Source organism: Canis lupus, chromosome 14, assembly GCF_011100685.1.
Source record: "Canis lupus familiaris isolate Mischka breed German Shepherd chromosome 14, alternate assembly UU_Cfam_GSD_1.0, whole genome shotgun sequence".
NCBI classification, from domain to species: Eukaryota; Metazoa; Chordata; class Mammalia; order Carnivora; family Canidae; genus Canis; species Canis lupus.
Window position 1 is genome coordinate 28072814 of NC_049235.1, and position 19568 is coordinate 28092381.

Sequence of the window (19568 nt, forward strand, 5' to 3'; positions counted from 1 at the left end):
ATTTGTCTATGGATGAACACTTAGCTTCCATATCTTGGCTATTGTAAATAATACTTCAATAAATACAGGGATGCATGTATCTTTTTGCACTTGAATATATCATTCCAGTCCTTTCCAGCTTACCAGCTCTCTGTGGACAAATCTGCTGCCAGTCTTATGTGTCTCCCTTGTAAGTTAAGGACCTCTTTCCCCCTAAACTGCTTTCAGGATTTTCTCTTTTTCTCTGAAATTTGTAAGTTTCACTATTATATGTTGGAGTGTTGACCTATTTTTATTGATTTTGAGGGGGGTTCTCTGTGCCTTCTGGACTTAAATGCTTGTTTCCTTCGCCAGGTTAGAGAAGTTCTCAGCTATAATTTGTTCAAATAAACCTCCTGCCACTTTCTTCCACTTCTCATCTTATGGGACTCCTATTCTCTGAATATTATTTCACTTTATGCAATCACTGAGTTCTTTAAGTCTTCATGATCTAATTGTTTTCTTTCTTCTTTTCAGCTTCCTTATTATCCATTATTTTATCTTCTCTACCACTGACTTACTCTTCTGCCTTATTCATTCTCATTTTTATAGCCTCTATAGCATTTTTTATTTTAATTTTGGCCTGACCAGATTTTTGATATTTTATTTTATTTCTACAGTAGGGATTCTCTATTGTCTTCTATGCTTTTTTTTTTTTGTTTTTCAAAACCAGTACTTAGTATTTTTATAATCATTGGTTTAAATCTAGTTTAGATATCTTATATCCATATTGACTAAATCTTTGTTTTGGGATGAATATCTCCATCTTGTCATTTTATCAGAAAAGAAAGGAAAAAAAGAAAAAACAAAACAACAGCAATAAAACAACAAAAACTTCAGTACATGGTGTATTCTGTGTATACTCTGCTGTTGCATTTGACTGCTTTTTCCCAATGGTCTTTCCTCTATAGAGATCTTCCTTGTTTGTAGTAGGAAGTGTTGGGATCTTTAACTAGATGTGCCTTGATTTATTTGTCAAGACAAATCTGTAATTGAAAAAAAAAAAGAAAAGAAAAAGATGAAAAAAGCCTGATCCAAGATAAGAGAAAGAAAAAGGAACACAAATGTATATAAGCAGACAAACAAAAAAACTATAAAACTGATTCCAAAGAATAGGAAAGAAAGAAGAAGAGTAAGGAAAGAAGAAAAGAGAAAAACATAAGAAGCTTGATCCAAAAAATAAAGGAAGGAAACAAACCAACAAATGGACAAATTATAAACTTGATACGAAAAAAAGATAAAGAGAAAAAATATATATAACTATAAAACTGATTCCAAAGAATAGGAAAGAAAGAAGAAGAGTAAGGAAAGAAGAAAAGAGAAAAAAATAAGAAGCTTGATCCAAAAAATAAAGGAAGAAAACAAACCAACAAATGGACAAATTATAAACTTGATACAAAAAAAAGATAAAGAGAAAAAAATATATATATAATCAAAGATGAAAATAAATAGAAAAATAAAAAATAAATAAATTTTTAAAAATTAAGAAAAGAGATTTAAAAAAAAAAAAAGAAGCAAGATTAGTACTGCTTCCACTGGAAGCTGTTTTGGAGCATTCTGTAATCAAGAGGCTTGGTTCGAGGTGTTCCCTGTCCTTAACTTGTCAGTGCCCATGCCATTGGTTCACTGGGAGCCACAGATCTGTATTTTACCTCTGGCTGGGTGGCTGGGACTCCAAGTTTTAAAGGACCTGGCAAGGTACGGACCCACTCTCATCCCCTGGAGGCGTCTCATAGCTCCATCCCATCCCTGAGGCTAGAGTTTATTGTTAGCTCTCAGGTTAGTCTGCCCTGGTCTCTGCTCTCTGCTCATTTCTGTCCCAGAAAAGCAGCCGCTGGGTGAGCACAAAGAAGTTTGTCTGTTGTGGCTCACAGCGAAAAGTTGTTAGGAGGTTTTCTGTCCTCTGCACACACCTCCTGACCTCGCTGTTGAGACTCTCTCAATCACTCCTGGCTAGTCCTTTGTCCTTAGAAAGGCAAAATATGCTCTTTCAAAATATGCTTTTCCAAAATATACTCTGAGAAGGGAGATGAGCTCTCCCAGTGTGACCCACGCGATCTCCTCACCAAGGCTTATTGTACCATCCCTACCTGCTGTGTTCTCTCCCTCTCTCCCTGTCCCTGACTTTGCTCCACAAAAAGGGGTCCCTCCTTCATAGCTGCAGGACTTTCCTCTCCCCGACTTCACAGCTCACATGTCTGCCGAGTTCTCTCCCTCCAACTGTGCAGATTATTTCCTTCCTTCTCAGATCTTATTCCTAATGGTTGAATGTTGATCTAGCTGGGTTTGAAGGAGCAGGCGAGCTCAGGGTCCCTCTACTGCTCTGCTATCTTAACCTATTTTCACCTCTTGTCTTTCAGGGTTGCATGTATCTTTTTGAATTAATGTTATCATTTCCTTTGGAATTATTGGATCCTATGATATTTCTAGTTTTAATTTTTTGAGGAGCCTCCCAAGTGTTTTTCACAATGGCTGTACCAACTTAAATTCCCACCGACAGTGCATAACGGTTTTCTTTCTTTCTTTTTTTTTTTTTCTCCACATCCTTACGAACACTTGTTATTTCTTGTCTTTTTGTTTTAGCCATTCTGATGGGTATAAGGTGATATCTCATGGTTTTTATTTGTATTTCCCTGATGATTCGTGATGTGGAACATTTTTACATGTGTATTTTGGTCAATTCTGTATCTTTGGAAAAATATATATTCAGGTTCTCTGCCCATTTTTTTAATCAGATTTTTTTTTTTTTTGGTGTTGAATTGTGTCTTTTTTCCCTCCAATTCTTTGCTCAAGCCAATCGGAGAAGAACAAACATTATATGTTCTCATTCATTTGGGGAATATAAATAATAGTGAAAGGGAATATAAGGGAAGGGAGAAGAAATGTGTGGGAAATATCAGAAAGGGAGACAGAACATAAAGACTCCTAACTCTGGGAAACAAACTAGGGGTGGCAGAAGGGGAGGAGGGCGGGGGGTTGGGGTGATTGGGTGACCGGCACTGAGGGGGGGACTTGACGGGATGAACACTGGGTGTTATTCTGTATGCTGGTAAATTGAACACCAATAAAAAATAAATTTATTAAAAAAAACATATCAAGTAATTCATGTACTACTTATAAAAATCTTTCTTTAAAAAGAAAAACTAGTGATTTATGTTTTGCTTGTTGAGCCCTAATGTGTGTATTTATCAATCTGCCTACCTGAGTGCCTACGTGCTTTTCTATCTATCTCCCTACTATTATTTTCTGAGTATCCATGTAGTCACAATTTTACAACACTTTTATTATTAATCAATTTTTGTGTCATCTGAAATTCTCAAATCATTTCATTATAGCAATGTTTACTATACAATATAATAAGTTCTAAATTTTTAAATAATTTAAAATATTAACCAGGATTAATAATGAAATTAATAGAAATCATGAGGTATATTTCAAATAATTTAATTATTGAATATTGAGTTATGCTTTATCACATGAAGATGTCTTTTAATTTATTGAGAATCATCTTTTTTTAATGTTTTAAAAATTCATGAGAGAGAGAAAGAGAGAGAGAGAGCATGGGCAGGAGAGGGAGGAGAGGCAGAAGCAGACTCCTCACTGAGCAGGAAGCTTGACATGGGGCTCGATCTCAGGGTCCTGAGATCATGACCTGAGCCAAAGGCATATTCTTAACCAACTGAGCCAGGCAGGTGCCCCAATAATCTTGTCTTAAACATAGGTAATAACTATGCTCAGCAACTGAAAATGTACTACAAAATTTTGTCCAGAACTGATGAAAACACTTTTACCTCATCAAGACTATACTCAAACTCTCAGGTTGTTTAAAAAAATTCAATCCCAAAATGCAGGAATCTACTCCTGTGAATATATTTTTCTTGTGAATTCCTGTGGATCTCTTTTCATTTCCTACTTAGAAATTTAATAATTAATAATATTTGTTAAAGACAATTCTAGGAAAGCCAAACATTAGATATTTCTTCCACAACTGTCATATATTTTTCTTACTTAAAAGTGAAAGAGAAATAGACTTTAAAAATCACACAACAGATATATTTAGGTACACAGTAGATGTTTACAAGTCTTTTTCGAAGAACTGTTTATTAATGATTTCCTCATGCATGGCATTTATTCCTTATCTGAAACCAAAAATGATTGACACACATGTTGCTTCCTATTATTTGAAAGGCGTAATGACTTTTGACACTGGGAATGATTCCTTTCTTTAGTTTATTAAGGAAAATCACATCCAGTCACTGAGGTGACCTCAGTGTTTCTTATGAGAACTGAGACCTGTAAAGTGCAAGTAAGCAACAGCATATTAAGATGTTGAGTTTGGAGTCAGAGTGGAGTGCAGTTTGCCCCAGTGCAAACAGCAAAGGAATTTATTTTACATAGAGCTTGTAAAAAAACCATTTGAAACCAACTAAAAGTTGATCTGCTTTGTATTATTACCATATGCTAGCCATTCTAAAATATGTCAGTGAGAAAACAGTCCTTCCTTTTGGGACAGATTGCTTTCTTTATGTCCCTCACCATGACAGTACACCACTGTCAGTATGTATTTGGACATATTTTACTATTCAAAGTATGTGAATCCATCATTAAGGGTCAGCCCATCAATCATCCTTCTACTTTGATCTTCCATAATAGTGTTACCATTTAATCATACTAAAGATAACCCCCTTTTTTCCTTATTTTCATGTACTGTCTTTACAAATCAAATGAGTGAAAAATGACATATCACTTAGTTTATGTGTCTCTGGATCATAATGAGGTTAAACATTTTACGTAGTTATTCAAAGGCACAAATAATTTACCCGATGAGAAAAATCAGCTACTGACTCCAAGCCCTGCACAAATTGCAGGGTGACCATGAATATGATGCTCTTTCTCTTCCCTCTCCATTCTAAAACATCCTGTGTGTTTTCAGGCTACTGGTAACTGCTCCTTACTCTTAGACGGATAGCACCCATGTATGAACAAAACCAGAGGAATAAACTTGAAGTTTCTCGAGTCTTTTCTCACACATATCAAGGCTTATTCCTTTGATCTTTATAGTGGTTTCCCAAAAGTATTGAATTCTGCAAACACCAGTGGACAACCTGTTCATATAGCAAAACCAGGATGATTAGAATTTGCTGCAGAAAAAGAGAACTCCACCATGATACTCTTAACAGTGTCTAGGAGTGGTGAATCGAAGAATATTCATAGGATTTGGGGCTTTGTGCATTAGAGGTTAAGGTGAGCATTTAAAGTAGGGAGCTGGTTGAGACTGGGCCAAGATTATTACATATTAGGTTGGTTGGTAGACTCCAGTGGTGTCCTTTGAGTCTAACTGTGCAGACATTACTCCTGTGAACACTGTTTAAAAAACCTGCCTTCTGCAACTGATGAATTATGGAAAACTACATCTGAAATTAATGATGTACTGTATGTTAGCTAATTGAATTTAAATTTAAAAATAAAATAAAAAATAAAAAAACTCCATGATTTCTGATCCCTTAGGGAAAAAATAAGACTTTCCTACTATACCATAATTCTAATAACTTTTAAGACACTGAGCTTCACATGCAACAGTTTCTAACTTGTCCTAAAGGCATCTGACCTCCATTCCCTACCTCCTGGACCCTATAGTAATCTGTTTCACAAATGTATAGTCTATTAATAAATTTAAAATAGATTTTTAGAGCATGCAATTTTGCAGTATGCTTGTCATAAGTTTGGCATGGGCTTTGGAATAGGAGGGTTGGAATTAAGGTCTCAATATCACTACCTACTAAGTCAAGTGATCCTCCAGGCATCAGTACCCTCATCTATTATGTGAAGGTAATGAAATATTTATTTTTATTCTTAAGATGAAAAAATTAGTAAGCAATAAAAATAGAAAATTGAATATTGAATTATAAAACACTTTCAAGAATTGTCTAAAGAGAAAAGAAAATTAAGGAAATCATAAACTTTAATACATAAACCTGAGAGGGGCACACTCTGCTGTGTCAAAACACTGTTAAAACCACAGTGAATGATAAATTGAGACTTTGAAAATCAATATGCAAAATTCTAACACACTATATTCATATCATGAATAAATAAGGATGCAGAATCCACTAATAATAAATATAAAAATGAGTCCATTAAATGAGGGTATAATTCACAACTAAAATGATAAGGAGGAAAAATGCTCAATATTACTCATTTTAGGGACACTTGGGTGGCTCAGCGATTGAGCATCTGCCTTTGGCTCAAGGCATGATCCCGGGGTCCCAGGATCAAGTCCCACATCAGGCTCCCTGCATGGAGCCTGCTTCTCCCTCTGCCTGTGTTTCTGCCTATCTCTCTTTGTGTCTCTCATGAATAAATAAATAAAATTTAAAAACAAAATTATTCATTTTTCAAACTAAAGCAAAACATATGCTAGTTTACCAGTGAAATAAGCAACAATGGAAATTATAGTAGAATCCAGTGTTGGAAAGACTGTACTATTAAAATATTTTGGTAAAAGAAGTAAACTTTTGGGAAATAATTGGTAGCTTATATAAGGGATAAAAATATCTTCAAAGCCTCCATCCTAAGAATTTCATATCAATACTTTATTTAAAAAAATAAGCTTTGGGGTAGGCATCTGGGTGGATCAGTCAGTGCAGCATCCAACTCTTGATTTTTGCTCAAGTCATGATCTCAGGGTTGTGAGATCAAGCCCCACATCAGGCTCCATGCTCAGTATGGAGTCTACTTGAAATTGCCTCTCCCCCTCTCTCCCTCCCCCAACTTGTGCTCTCTTTCTCTCAAATAAATAAATCTTTTAAAAAAATGATCACTGGATATAACTCTTCAACTAACAGAGATTGTTTAAATCTTTATGGGGACATTCTTATGATGGATTCTACATAGTATAATTACAAAATTCTAATGTCATGAGAAACATAATTTCTTAAGAAGCATATTAATCCCATATATTATAACCTTAATTTTATTAATAATTATTATTTATATGCACAAGATCTGGAATAAGAAGCATTAAGATGTTAACAGATGCTTTATATATTTAACAGATATTTCTTGATCACTTGCTGTGAGCCTGATTCTAGTATAGAACTTTACAAATATGAAACCAACTAATTTTGATTAAAATCCTACAAAGAAATACTATTATTATTCCTATTTTATAGGTAAGGAAACTATATTAAAGAACTTGTGTTCATTACCAAAATATTTTCAGAAAGAAAAATCCAGACTCAGATGATATAGTGTAGAATTCTATCAAACATTTAAGGAAGTCAGAATTTCCAGTTGTCTGTTAACAATTAAGGAAAGATGAATACTTCCCATATCACTTTATGAGGCTCGCATAACCCTAATAGCAAAACCTGAAACAAAATTTTAAAATAAATTACTAATCAATGTTTTTCATGTAAAACCCTTAACAGAATGTGTTTAAGTGGTTTATCACAAGAATGCAAGGTTAGCTTAACATTCAAAAATCATTGTTATGCACAATCTTAAGGCTCAAAGAAGAGATGACTAAAGATCATTTCAGTAGATATAGTAAAATATTCTGCAAACTTCAGAACCTATTCATAATAAAATATTTCAGAAAATTAGTAATATAAGGTTTTTGATCTGGTGAGGGGCATCTGGGATAATTTATAACCAACATTATACCAAATTGTGAAATGTTTATTATTTTCCTACTAAATTTAAAATAAGGCCAATATGATCACTCTTACTCTCCTATTAAGTATCATACTGGTAAGTCTGGCCATAAAAATAAATCTAGGAAATTAAAATAAAAAAAAAACATAAAGATTGGAAGTTTCTCTGTAGGTGTGTGGCATGATTTTGTATGTAGAAGATCCTAAGTAATCTTACAAATAACTATTAGAACTAAGAGTGAATTGAGCAAGTTCTCAGAGAGCAGCTTATTTTTTTAAATTAGTTTTTATATACTATGGTAAATAACCGCAAGTAAAATTTTACAATAATTCTAATTATTGAGGAGACAAATATAAAAATATTTAGAGATAAATTTGGTAGAAGTCATGTAAGACCTCATCACCGAAATCGATGCTCAGAGAAACTAAATAGCACCTAAAAAATGAAAATTAAATAACACAAAACAAATGTATGCTTTGGAAGGCACAGTGCTTTAAAGATGTCAGTTATCACCTAATTGACTCACAAATTCCATGTATTCCCAGTTATTATTCCATCAGGAGACTGTTTCTTGTTTCTCCCTCTCACTCCCTTTCTCCTCCTCTCCCTCCCTCCCTCTCTCCCTCTTCTCTCTTTCAGTATTTTAATAAATACTGAAAAAGAGAAGATTCTGATTCTGAAATGTATATAAAAATGCAAAGGATCTAGACTCCTGAAAATGAAAAAAAAAAAAAAGCCAGTTTGAAATTTACACAAGCTGTCTTCAGGAATTATTATTAAGCTAGAATAATCAGTATAGCGTGGTCCTGGCATAAGGTATGACAGACAGATCAATGGAACAGAAGAGTTCAGAAACAGTTTCACTTATCCAGCCAATTGACTTCCATCGAAGGAACTGAATCATTCTTTTGAGGAAAGAAAAATCTTTTCAAGAAATGGTACTGGCATATCCATAAGAAATAAGATTAATCTCAGTCCTAACTTCACACCAAACAATCATACTGTTAAAAAAAGAAAATGGTGCCTTTGCAAGGAAGAAAAAGCAGTTGATCTAGTAAGGACAGTTTTTCTCCTTTTTTTCTGAATGGCTCTAAAGAGGAAGTGAAAAATAAGTTCAGATGTATTGGCTTGGCATAGATGAACCAGAGAAGCAGATCTCACTGTACCTGTTAAGAGAAGATACAATTGTGTAAGACTTTAAGATACTCTTGGAGATGTCTACTAAGGTATTAACATAGTCTTAAACCAACCTGTTTATTATTTCCACAGCAAGAAAGAGGAATCCAGATGGGCTCCTACTGTACATTAATCTTTAGGATCAAATGCCTTTATTTTGATGAGATGTTCCTTTAGATTCAGTACTAGAAAAACACAAGTGACATGCTTGTCAATCACTTTCAATTTATTTTATCCTTCCTACCCAATAAAAAGATATATTTCCTCTTTTAAATGTCTGGTATTGAGGGTTCACCATGATTTGGCCAGATGAGTGGATTAGGGAAGATTAAGATAATTCGTTTCAGTTATGCTGGCCAATTTAGTGGCTTTCTTTCACAAAGTATATTGTTTCAAGACATGGTGAGATTCAGGTTGACTGTGTTGAAAGAATCAGACCAGCATCTGGGGCAAGGCCTTGGATCAAAGGTGCTAAAGCATCAGACAGTAATCCTGAGGGGAAGTGTGGGGAATCTAAATATGGGATTCAAAGGGAAGAGTGATGACAGCACATAAATCTAGGAAGATTGAACAAAATGGAGAGTAGACAGGGCAGACCGATTCCTGCACTCTGGGGGGAATGAAACACTCAGGATCACACCCAGATGGCTTCACAAAGAAGGAGGAGACACCAACAAAAATTCGAGAAGGAACTAGTGCTACAAAAATATTGGTGCTAAAGTAGATTTCTTCAAAAAGAATTTTGGCACAAAAACCAAGGCAGAAGCTCACTTGTTAGTTATAGTTCCAGTACACGTGTCAGGGGTAGGAAACAGGGTGAGATGTGGGGCAGAAGGCCTGAGGTTTGGGAATGAATTTGAATCTGTGGCCACACGTGGAGAAGGTGAAGAGTTGTTTTCTTCTCTATCTGAATGCATCTTAGTTTTCCTTAGGTCTCCAGGAAGGTCGAGAATACATAGTCTTAAATTTATATTCCTTAATTCTGAGCAGTGTTGTCCAGTCTTCTGCTTAGTCAGCCTCACTGGTGAAGATGGATTCAGTAGTATGTTTTATGTTCTTTTTCATCAACTTACCCATAAACCTTAGAACTCTTTTTAAAAGTATGATTTAAAATCCATGTTCATCACATTTGCCTGTTCATCACATTCATTCCTTTTATAGATCTTTTTTTTTGGCATGAAGTCTAAGAAATCTTTGCTTAGTCCTAGATTAAGATTCCTATGCACTACAACAGTCTAAATCAGAACTTCTTGGGGTCAGAGCCTAGGAACTAACATGGTAAATATCTTGGGTGATATTTAGGGACACCAAAGATTCAGGGTATAGCTACATAACATCAGAGAAAATGAGGAGAGAGTGCAAAAATGAAGCAAACTCACTCATAGGATAATCTGGAGAAATGCCACAGAACCAGGGACTAGCTTTGTTGATCCCCCTTTAATTTCTGGCTTGCTTTCTTTTGGCTGCTCTCCTGGTAAGTTTTTCTATTTGGACGGCAAAGTTCTAGTGAAACAGCAAAGCCTCAACCCCCAGTTCTTCCTCCTAAGATTACTAATTGACACACTATCTCATAAGGAGAAAAGTGACTACAGAAGAGTGCCAGAAAATGTTAAAAATCCATTCACTTCTTCTTGGCTCCAGAGGGCTCTTCAAAAGCATGTAGCTCTCAAGCTAGAGTCAAGGAGAAAGGAACTCTTTTAGCTTCTCCTTCTCTTTGGCTGTTCGATTCATGCTCTTCTCTGAAAAGTTATAGGGGAAAAGAATGTGGGGTTTACAGGGATTATTAAGACAAAAGAAAAGCAGGATCCTGATTTTTCAACCTGAGGCCAAGTCTAGAAAAAGTTGAATTCAGCTAGACTCTTCAGATAATGTTGAGTGAAGGTATTTAACTATCGTCTGTCTAAAGGTGGAGTGAGTCCTTTGCCTAGGGTTGTTCTAGCCTAAAGGAAATAATCAAGTATTCTGTAAACTAAGGCAGAATCAGATGCTTCTGACAAGAGTTTGATCCCTTGAATGGGAAAAGATCTTAATGGGAAAGACAAGCTCCGCAGACTATTATGAGAAAATGTTGGTTTTTGAAAAGGAATGACTATGTTCCTAGCAAAATCCAGGATTGACAACATATTTGTCATTTGTTTTTTATCCTTGTAACATTCAACCATTTAAATATTCTCTTTTAATAACTCCAATGATTAAGTTATTTGTTGCCATTAAATGACAAAAGCATAAGACTAAGCTTTGAATGCAGAATATTAAGTCATATGCTCATGGGACAAAAAGAGCATTCACTATGTGGTTGGCATGGTTGGCTTTCATTTTTGTTCTTTGATTTCAATCCTGCATTGCAGCAATCATAATTATAGCAATGCTATTTAGCCTACCTCGCCACCAGGGGAAAGGGTACCCCAGTACATTAGAAAACAGTGACCCAAGACATTCTTCAGGACTGAGGGCTTTAGCTATGCTAGACTTATAGGAAATGTACCACAAGACTATTTGCAAGAGGGTGATCTAAGAAAAATACTGATGGTTATGAACAGTAATGATTATCACAGTTCAGAGAACAATTTTAATGCCACATCGTCAAAAAATGACCCTGGGAATCCTTTCTAACATTCCAAATTAGGCCTCTAGCCAAACACTCTGGTTAAAAGTATGACAAAGGAGCTGTGTGGGCTCTAGAATTATAATCTGTAATTTTTTGCCAGCTCCCTCTGACAGGGTCTTTATTTCAGAGTGTCTGTTACTTAGAAAAACATTTAGGAGGAGGTGCAATCTGAATTCATTTTCACTTATGACTCAAGCCTGATTTGATTACAATAGGCTCTGTAGGACTGTTCAATCTTGCTAGTTGTCATGGAATTTTATTTAATCAAGAGTTGGTTGAAACAAGTGAGCTAAAGCTTTCTTTATCTCTCTCTTTCTCACTCTCTCTCTCTCTTTCCCTCTCTCTCTGTATAGATTTTCATCATAACTGTATTCCAAATAAGACTTGCCTTTTGTCATTTTTATTTGCCATTTTTATTGCCAACAGTATTTGCCAGTGTATATAGTAATAAGCTAATTTATTTTAGAAAAATAATTGAAAACCACATAAAAATATATTCACACTCGAAATTAAAATGCCTCCTAATGAGGCTAAACTAATGTTGCATCTAGTACATAAAAGTAGTGCAAACAAAGTACAATCAGTTATTGCAAATATTTCTAAAATTCTGACATTAAAATACTTTTAAGATCATCTTTTATTAAATCATATTTAGTGGTCTTTTTTACCTAATTTATTAGAATATTAAAAATAGTTATGTTATTGACAATAATACTGAGATAAACATAGCAATGTATGTCATAACAATATCTGGCCTTGAGTTCTGTAGGCTGAAACTGAAGCTCTAACTTCAGCCTAGCAGGGAGATAGAGATTGGGAGTGAGCAAGGGAGGGAGAGCGGAATGGATTTTAAGTACAACCCTTTGGCCCTGCTATAGACAAAATATACCAGAATCTCTGAGATAGATTCTTAAGTTTGTTTATTTTTAAATGTCTTATGTTGAAGTATAGGCAGTTGTCAAATATAATACAGATAGATCTACACCCTTGAGCAGACCTCAGTTTCTACCAATGATAACATCTTGCATTACTATAGTGTAATACCTTAACCAGGAAATTTATTTCAACACAATTTATCTACTTTATTTAAATTTCACCAATTTTACATACACTAATTTGTGTGTGTGTGTGTGTGTGTGTGTGTGTGTGTGTTGGTTTGTAGGCATTTACTTCCATACAAATTATTACATCTGTAGATTTGTGTCGCATCCACCATGGTCAAGATACGGAAGAGTTCTATCACAAAGATATCTCATGCTACCCTTTTAGGATCACAGCTACCCCACTTTTCTCCCCTGGCCAAGCCCCAGAAACTACCTATCTGTTCTTCTGCTCTATAATTTTGTCATTTCAAGATTATTACATAAATTTATTATTATGTAATAAATTTATTACATTTATTATTTATTACATTTATTACATAAATAAATCATAGAGTGTGATCTTTTGGGATTGATTTTTTTCTAAGCATAATAATCTGGAGATTCATCCAGGTTGTTGTATATATTAATAGATTGTTCCTTTTGATCGCTAAGTAGTTTTCCATGGTACAACATTGTGCTACATATGGACCATGGTACCACAGTATGTTTAGTCATCTATCCATTGAAGGACATCTGGAGTGCTTCCAGTTTGGGGCCAATTACAAGTAAAGCTACTGTGATCATTTGTGCCCAGATATTTGTGTGACTGTGTTTTCATTTCTAAGGCTTAACAGCCCAGATGTATAATTGTTAAGATTATATGGTAGTTGGATGTTTAGATTTATAAGAAACTACCAAATTATTATATTAGCCATTCTGATAGGCATATAAGTGATATTTCATTGTGGTTTTTATTTGAATTTTCCTAGTGGCTAGTGATATTGAACATATTTTCATGTCATGATTTAGCATCTCTTTAGTGGAGTATCTGTTCACATTTTCTAATAAGATTGTCTTTTACTATTCGGTTTTGAAAATTCTTTATTTATCCTAGATATAATTCCTTGTTGTAGGTGTTGTTTGCAAATATTTCTCCCAGCTGATATCTTTTTTTCAAACTCTTCACAGGGTCATAGGTAGAATGAAAGTTTTTAGTTTTGATGAAGTTTTATCAGATTTTCCTTCCATGGATCATGTTTTGGGGTATTGAGTTTGGGAAATCTTTATTTCTAGGCTCCAGATTTTCTATTTTCTTTACCCTTCTAATAGTTTTATAGTTTTAATGATCCATTTTAACATAATGCTGAATATGAGGTGTGAGGTTTAGGTAGGAGTTTATTTTTATGCCCATAGATGTCCATTGCTCTGGCACTATTTGTTAAAAATTTTGTCTTTCCTTCATTGAATTGTTTTTGCACTTTTGTAAAAAAAAAAAAAAGTCCTAAAACATGTTAGACATATTTATGCTCCTCTATATTTGAATTCTTAATTCTTTTCAGTTGATCTATGTGTCTATCTTTCTGTCATTATTATACTGTCTTGATTACTGTGCCAATATAGTAAAACTTGACATTGCATAGAATGGTTTCTCCCACTTTATTATTCTTCATAAAATTCTTTAGATATTCTAGGTCCTGTGCCTTTTAATATAAAGTTTAGAACAAGCTTATCTATGTTTATAAAAACTTTGATGGAATTTTTAGAGGAATTGCATTAAGCCTATAGGTGAGCTTGAGAATTGATATCTTCACTATATTGACTCTACCAAACTATTAACATGATATGTCTATTAATTTAGATATTTTATTTATTTTACCATCATTTTGTAATTTTCAGATTACACAGATGCTGAGTTGTTTTGTTAGCTTCTAATTAAGTATTTCGTGTTGTTAGCTCAATTGTAAATAGTATCATGCTGTTAATTTCCATTCTCACATGTTTCTTGTTAGTATATAGAAATGTAATTGGTTTTTGTGCATTGAGCTTTATTGTGGTGTACTAAAATTATATCCTGTGACCTTGCTGAACTAATTTGTTTTTGAACAATTTTATAAAGATTCTTGGGAATTTTCCAAATTACAATCATGCCATCTGCAAATATGGGCAGTTTTATTTCATTGTTTTTGATCTACATCATTTCTCTTTTTGTTGTTTTGTACTGCCTGAAACTCCTCATTTTGAATAAGTGCACTAAGAGTGGAAGTGCTTGCTTGCTTACTACCTCAGGACAGACACATTCAGTTTTCATCATCAAATATTATGTAGATTTTAAGTTTTTTGTAGGTGATCTTTATCAAGTTGGAGTACTTCTTTAATTCTACTTGCTGAGAGCTTTTATCATGAATGGCTACTGGATTTTGTCAAATGTCTTTTCTTCATCACTTGTGATACGATTATATGAATTTTCTTCTTTAATCTGTTGCTATGTCTTACTTTGTTTGGGCTGTTACAACAAAATACCACAGACTGGGGAACTTATAAGTAGAAATTTGTTTTTCACTGTTCTGGAAGCTAGAAGACTCAGATCAAGGCCAGTATGGTCAGGTGGGGAACCCCTCTCAGATTACAGGCTTCTCTTGTATCTTCATATAGCAAGAAGGGGCAAAGGAGCTCTTCTATGCCTCTTTTATAAAGGCAGTGATCCTATTCATGAGAGCTCAGCCTTTGTGACCTAATCACCTCCCAAAAATCTATCCTAATACCACTACCATGGACATTAGGATTCCAACATATAAATTTTGGGGGGACGGAATCATTTAGACCATACATAATGGATTATATTGGTTGATTTTTGCCTGATGATCCAGCTTTACAAGTCTAGAATAAATGTCACTTGGTCATGGTGTATAATTCTCTTCCTACATTGTTGGATTCAATTTACTAATTGTTATTAAATATTTTTGTGTGTAATAAGAGAGATTGGTCTATAGTTTCTCTCTCTCTCTCCATCTATCTCTGTCTCTTTGCATATTTGGAAGATCACATATTTGTCTGTTACATGTAGTTTAGGTATGTTCTCTATGCTGACATTTGTTTTTTACATTTTTTTATGATATAGTTGGTCAGGATAAAGGTAAACCTACTTACCTGGGCACATATGCCAATTTATCCTTTGTGACTTCTGGGATTTGTTGTAGGCTTATGATGGGTTTTTCTCATCCAAAATTCTGAACATATTAATCACATTTCTATTGAGATTTTTAGGTTTTGTGTACAGATTATTCATTTTGTTTCATTGATCCATTAGTAGGGACTCAGTGTTACTTTATAAGTGGAGGTTGACTAGGACATTGTCCTACTTCTTCTTTTCCAGGTACCAAGCCCACCCTGGGAGTTCCTGGAGGCAGAACTCCCATTAAATTTAGAGTACATTAGCTTGTGCCTGAGAGCTGTATCTTGGCCCAGCAGTTCCCCAGCACTTTAATTAATTATCTTGCCAATTGCCCTAGGGACTGCTTTGGCTCCCAAGTTAGGCTTTTCTGATCCTGGGGAGTTTTCTGGTGTTCTGTTTGGAAAACTTTCTTTTTTCAGAAATCCCTATTGAGTTGTCAGTTGCTCACCTCTGTGGGGTTTCTTTTTCAATTAAGTCCCATCTGCTTTATATCTTTAAGAAATTCTTCAGTAATCCTTGCCTTCTGAAAGTATTATTCTTGTTTTTCTAGGATTTTTTTTCTTGTAGTTTCGGTGGATTTTAAGGAGAGAAGTAAGTGAAAGCCTGGGTAGTCAGTCCTTTTGACCTAGAATGGATTCTTAAAAAGTCTTATTACAAGCACACTAAAGCCTAAAATGAGGGATTGATTCCTAATTGGATTCGTGTTAAAAGAAGACGATTTAGATTTAGATTAGATAAGTAAGAAAAATATCTTATCACACATTAAAATTCACTTTTATACTTTCATATATGCAATTAAGTCAAAATTTAATTTGGTAAATTGTAGTTTTCTGGGTGAAAAATTCAATCCCTAACATGGATTCAAATAGACTAATTCTTTTTTATTATAAATTTTATTTATTTATTCATGAGAGATACAGAGAGAGAGGCAGAGACACAGGCAGAGGAAGAAGCAGGCACCATGCAGAAAGCCCAATGTGGGACTCGATCCCAAGACTCCAGGATCACACCCTGAGCCAAAGGCAGATGCTCAACCGCTGAGCTACCCAGGCGTCCCTCAAATAGACTAATTCTTAATCAAGTTAAAGGCACCTTAAGTGGTTAATAATAATGTTTAAAATAATGCCAGCTAATGACATTATTAAATAAAATTATTGTAGAAATGCCATGCATTGAGGACTCTGTCCACACAAAAACCTGCAGATGGATGTCAATAGCAGCTTTGTTCATAATTGCCAAAACTTAGAAGTAACCAAAATGTCCTTTCAGTAGATGACAAATAAGTAAACTGTGGCACATCCAGATAGTGAAATATTACCTCCTACCAAAAAGAATGAACTATCAAACCATGAAAATACATGGAGGAATCTTATATGTGTATTGCTAAGTGAAAGCAGACAATCTGTAAAGACTACATATATTTAATTCAAACTATATGATATTCTGTAAAAGACAGAGTTAAGTTCTAAAGATCTAATCTACAGCATGGTGACCATAGTTAACAATACTGTCTTAAATATTTGTAAGGTGCTGAGAGAGTAGATTTTAAATATTGTCACACAAAAAAATTGGTAGTTCCTTGAGGTGATGAATTAACATTACCGTGGTAATCATTTCACAATATACACTTGTATCAAGTCACATGGTGTGCACCCTTAAACTTCCCTGTGTTTTATGTCAATTCTATCTCAGTAAGTTCAGAAAAACATAAATGTTATCATTTGAAATAATTTTTTATGGTTTAATAAATATTCTGATGTAAGGATATCTTAAGTGTATAGTTTTTATGATAGGAAATTTATTTTATTTTTTCAAATTACTTTCTTTAGTGGAAATGAAGACTAAGAATAGAGCACAGCTCTTGATTCTCCAGTAAAGAGCTTCAGTTAAAATCCACATGTGCAAATGTCTGGATTTTCATTAATGCTTTTGTTCATTCATGCATCTACTCATAAATAATATTGATGACCTACTATGTGCCAGGCATTAGACCGTACTGAGTCCCTAGGATTCTATGACAAAGATTTCAACTAGGATGCAGGAGTCAGAGATTGCATTGATGTCTGGAAAGAATTTTCCTTTTTCTTTTTTATTTTCCCCTTCAGACACAAACCACAGCCAAGGCTTGAAGGGCAAAACAAGTTCAAATATTTGCCTTGAAATCATTTATTATTTGAAAAGATACCATATGTACTCACTGAGGGATTAGATATGGAATGCTTTCCTCTATTTTGGTACATCTTGATGTGACAACAGGAGTATAATAGTAACAAAACCTGTAAAAATACTTTGAAAAAACAAGTATTTTAGTTCTGGCTTTATTATGATCTTTATTGCTGCAAGACTATAAAAAGGCAGATGGAAGAAATGTGGAAGATACTTATGACATTACCTTAGTAACTAAATAAAGTTCTGAAAGTGGATCTTCTATAAAACAGCTATTTATCCAGTATGGTAGATGTTCATTAGCTTTTCTGCATTGTTATTTCTCTCTAGGCATTTGCTCTCGGAATGTCTCTTCTCACTTTTGGGTACCTGGCAAATGTTTACATGTTGCTCAAGTTCAAGTACAAATACTATATCTTTTTCCTTGGCCCTGTCAGCTCTTGATAGCCAGTTAAGATAATCATGTCCTGACTTGTGTTAACCTGGAATCGAATACCCAAACTCTTATACCATCTAACACACATCTTTTTATTGTATTTGGTTCTCACTTGACTAAGAGTTTCTTAGGAGCAGTGATTAAATCTAAATAATTAGTAGTTTTTAAATTTTAGTTTATAGTATGATGCCTTGCACATCATAGACAGTAAATAGATCTTCTTTAATTGAGTAAACATAAGTAAATTCTATTTTCTTTAAAGCAAAACATAAAATTTGTCATAGGAAAATAAGTAGTAATGATTCCAATTCCTGACCTTTATATTATAGAGTAAATCAAGCTACATTTATATTTGGATTCCCTTCAGTGCAATGTACTTTGCTTTTCAAAAATAGTTTTCTTCAGGAATTTTGAAGGGAAGGTTTCTAAGTTCCAAAGTCTAATTGTTCTTGTCCTATTGCCTCATTTCTGTCACAGCTATGAGCCAATAGTTGGCCTTGCATGCTTTGACTATTAAAGTCTTAATGCGTTCAGAATGGCTTTTTAAAATTTATTAATATAGTGTCTCATACAATCTTCTTTGTGCTACCACATCAGCAGCAACACTATTTTAGGTAAAAATTATTTAAAGTTATGCTGAATGAATCAGAATTACCTAAAAAATATAATTGGGCCCAAGACAAAATATAATGGTTTACTGTCCAAACTGTTGTCATAACAGAGTACAGAAAATGATGATAATGATGACAACTGAAACTTTAGAAGAAGAACATCTTTAAACATTAATAACCAACACCAATAGTGACAACAACATCAAAGTGGGAGAGCAGTGTAAATACTCTTTTAAAGCATATTTTAGTATAAAATTCTAAGACACTCAGGTAGGCCCATAACAATAAACCTCTTCAATTATAAACATGTTATCTAACTAATATTTCTCACCCTCTTCAACAAATGGTGTTAAATCATTGCAATTTATCTTGCTTTATTTTTTTAAAGATTTTATTTATTTATTCATGAGAGACACAGAGAGAGCGGCAGAGACATAGGCAGAGGGAGAAGCAGGCTCTTCGCAGGGAGCCTAGTGTGGGACTCGATCCCAGCTTCTGGGATCATGCCCTGAGCCAAAAGCAGATGCTCAACCACTGAGCCATCCAGGTGTCTCTATCTTGCTTTAATTTTAGGTTGTGCTTTAGAGTTCAATTAATTTAAGAAGCGCAAAGAACACAAGTGTTCCAGGAATCTTTTTATCTTTTTCAATCAGATCATTAACAAAATAAATAAATATTAATTTTTTTATTGAATGTCTATTGTGTGCCAGGCACTGGACTAGGCACTAGGTACAAAGTAGTAAATAGCATGCCCCCCCCACACACACACACATATACACACAAACTGGCAAGAAATATGAACACACAGACTCCTGCAATGGTGCATGATAGAAGCTACCCTAAAAGTAGATGTGATGCCAGT

General features: G+C 34.3%; 1 long non-coding RNA gene across 2 annotated transcripts in view; it reads left to right on the forward strand.

The window, feature by feature from the left end:
* The window catches only part of LOC119866733, a 143127-nt gene that overhangs the window by 55426 nt on the left and 68133 nt on the right, over nucleotides 1-19568 (forward strand). The gene's annotated exons all lie outside the window — the stretch shown is intronic.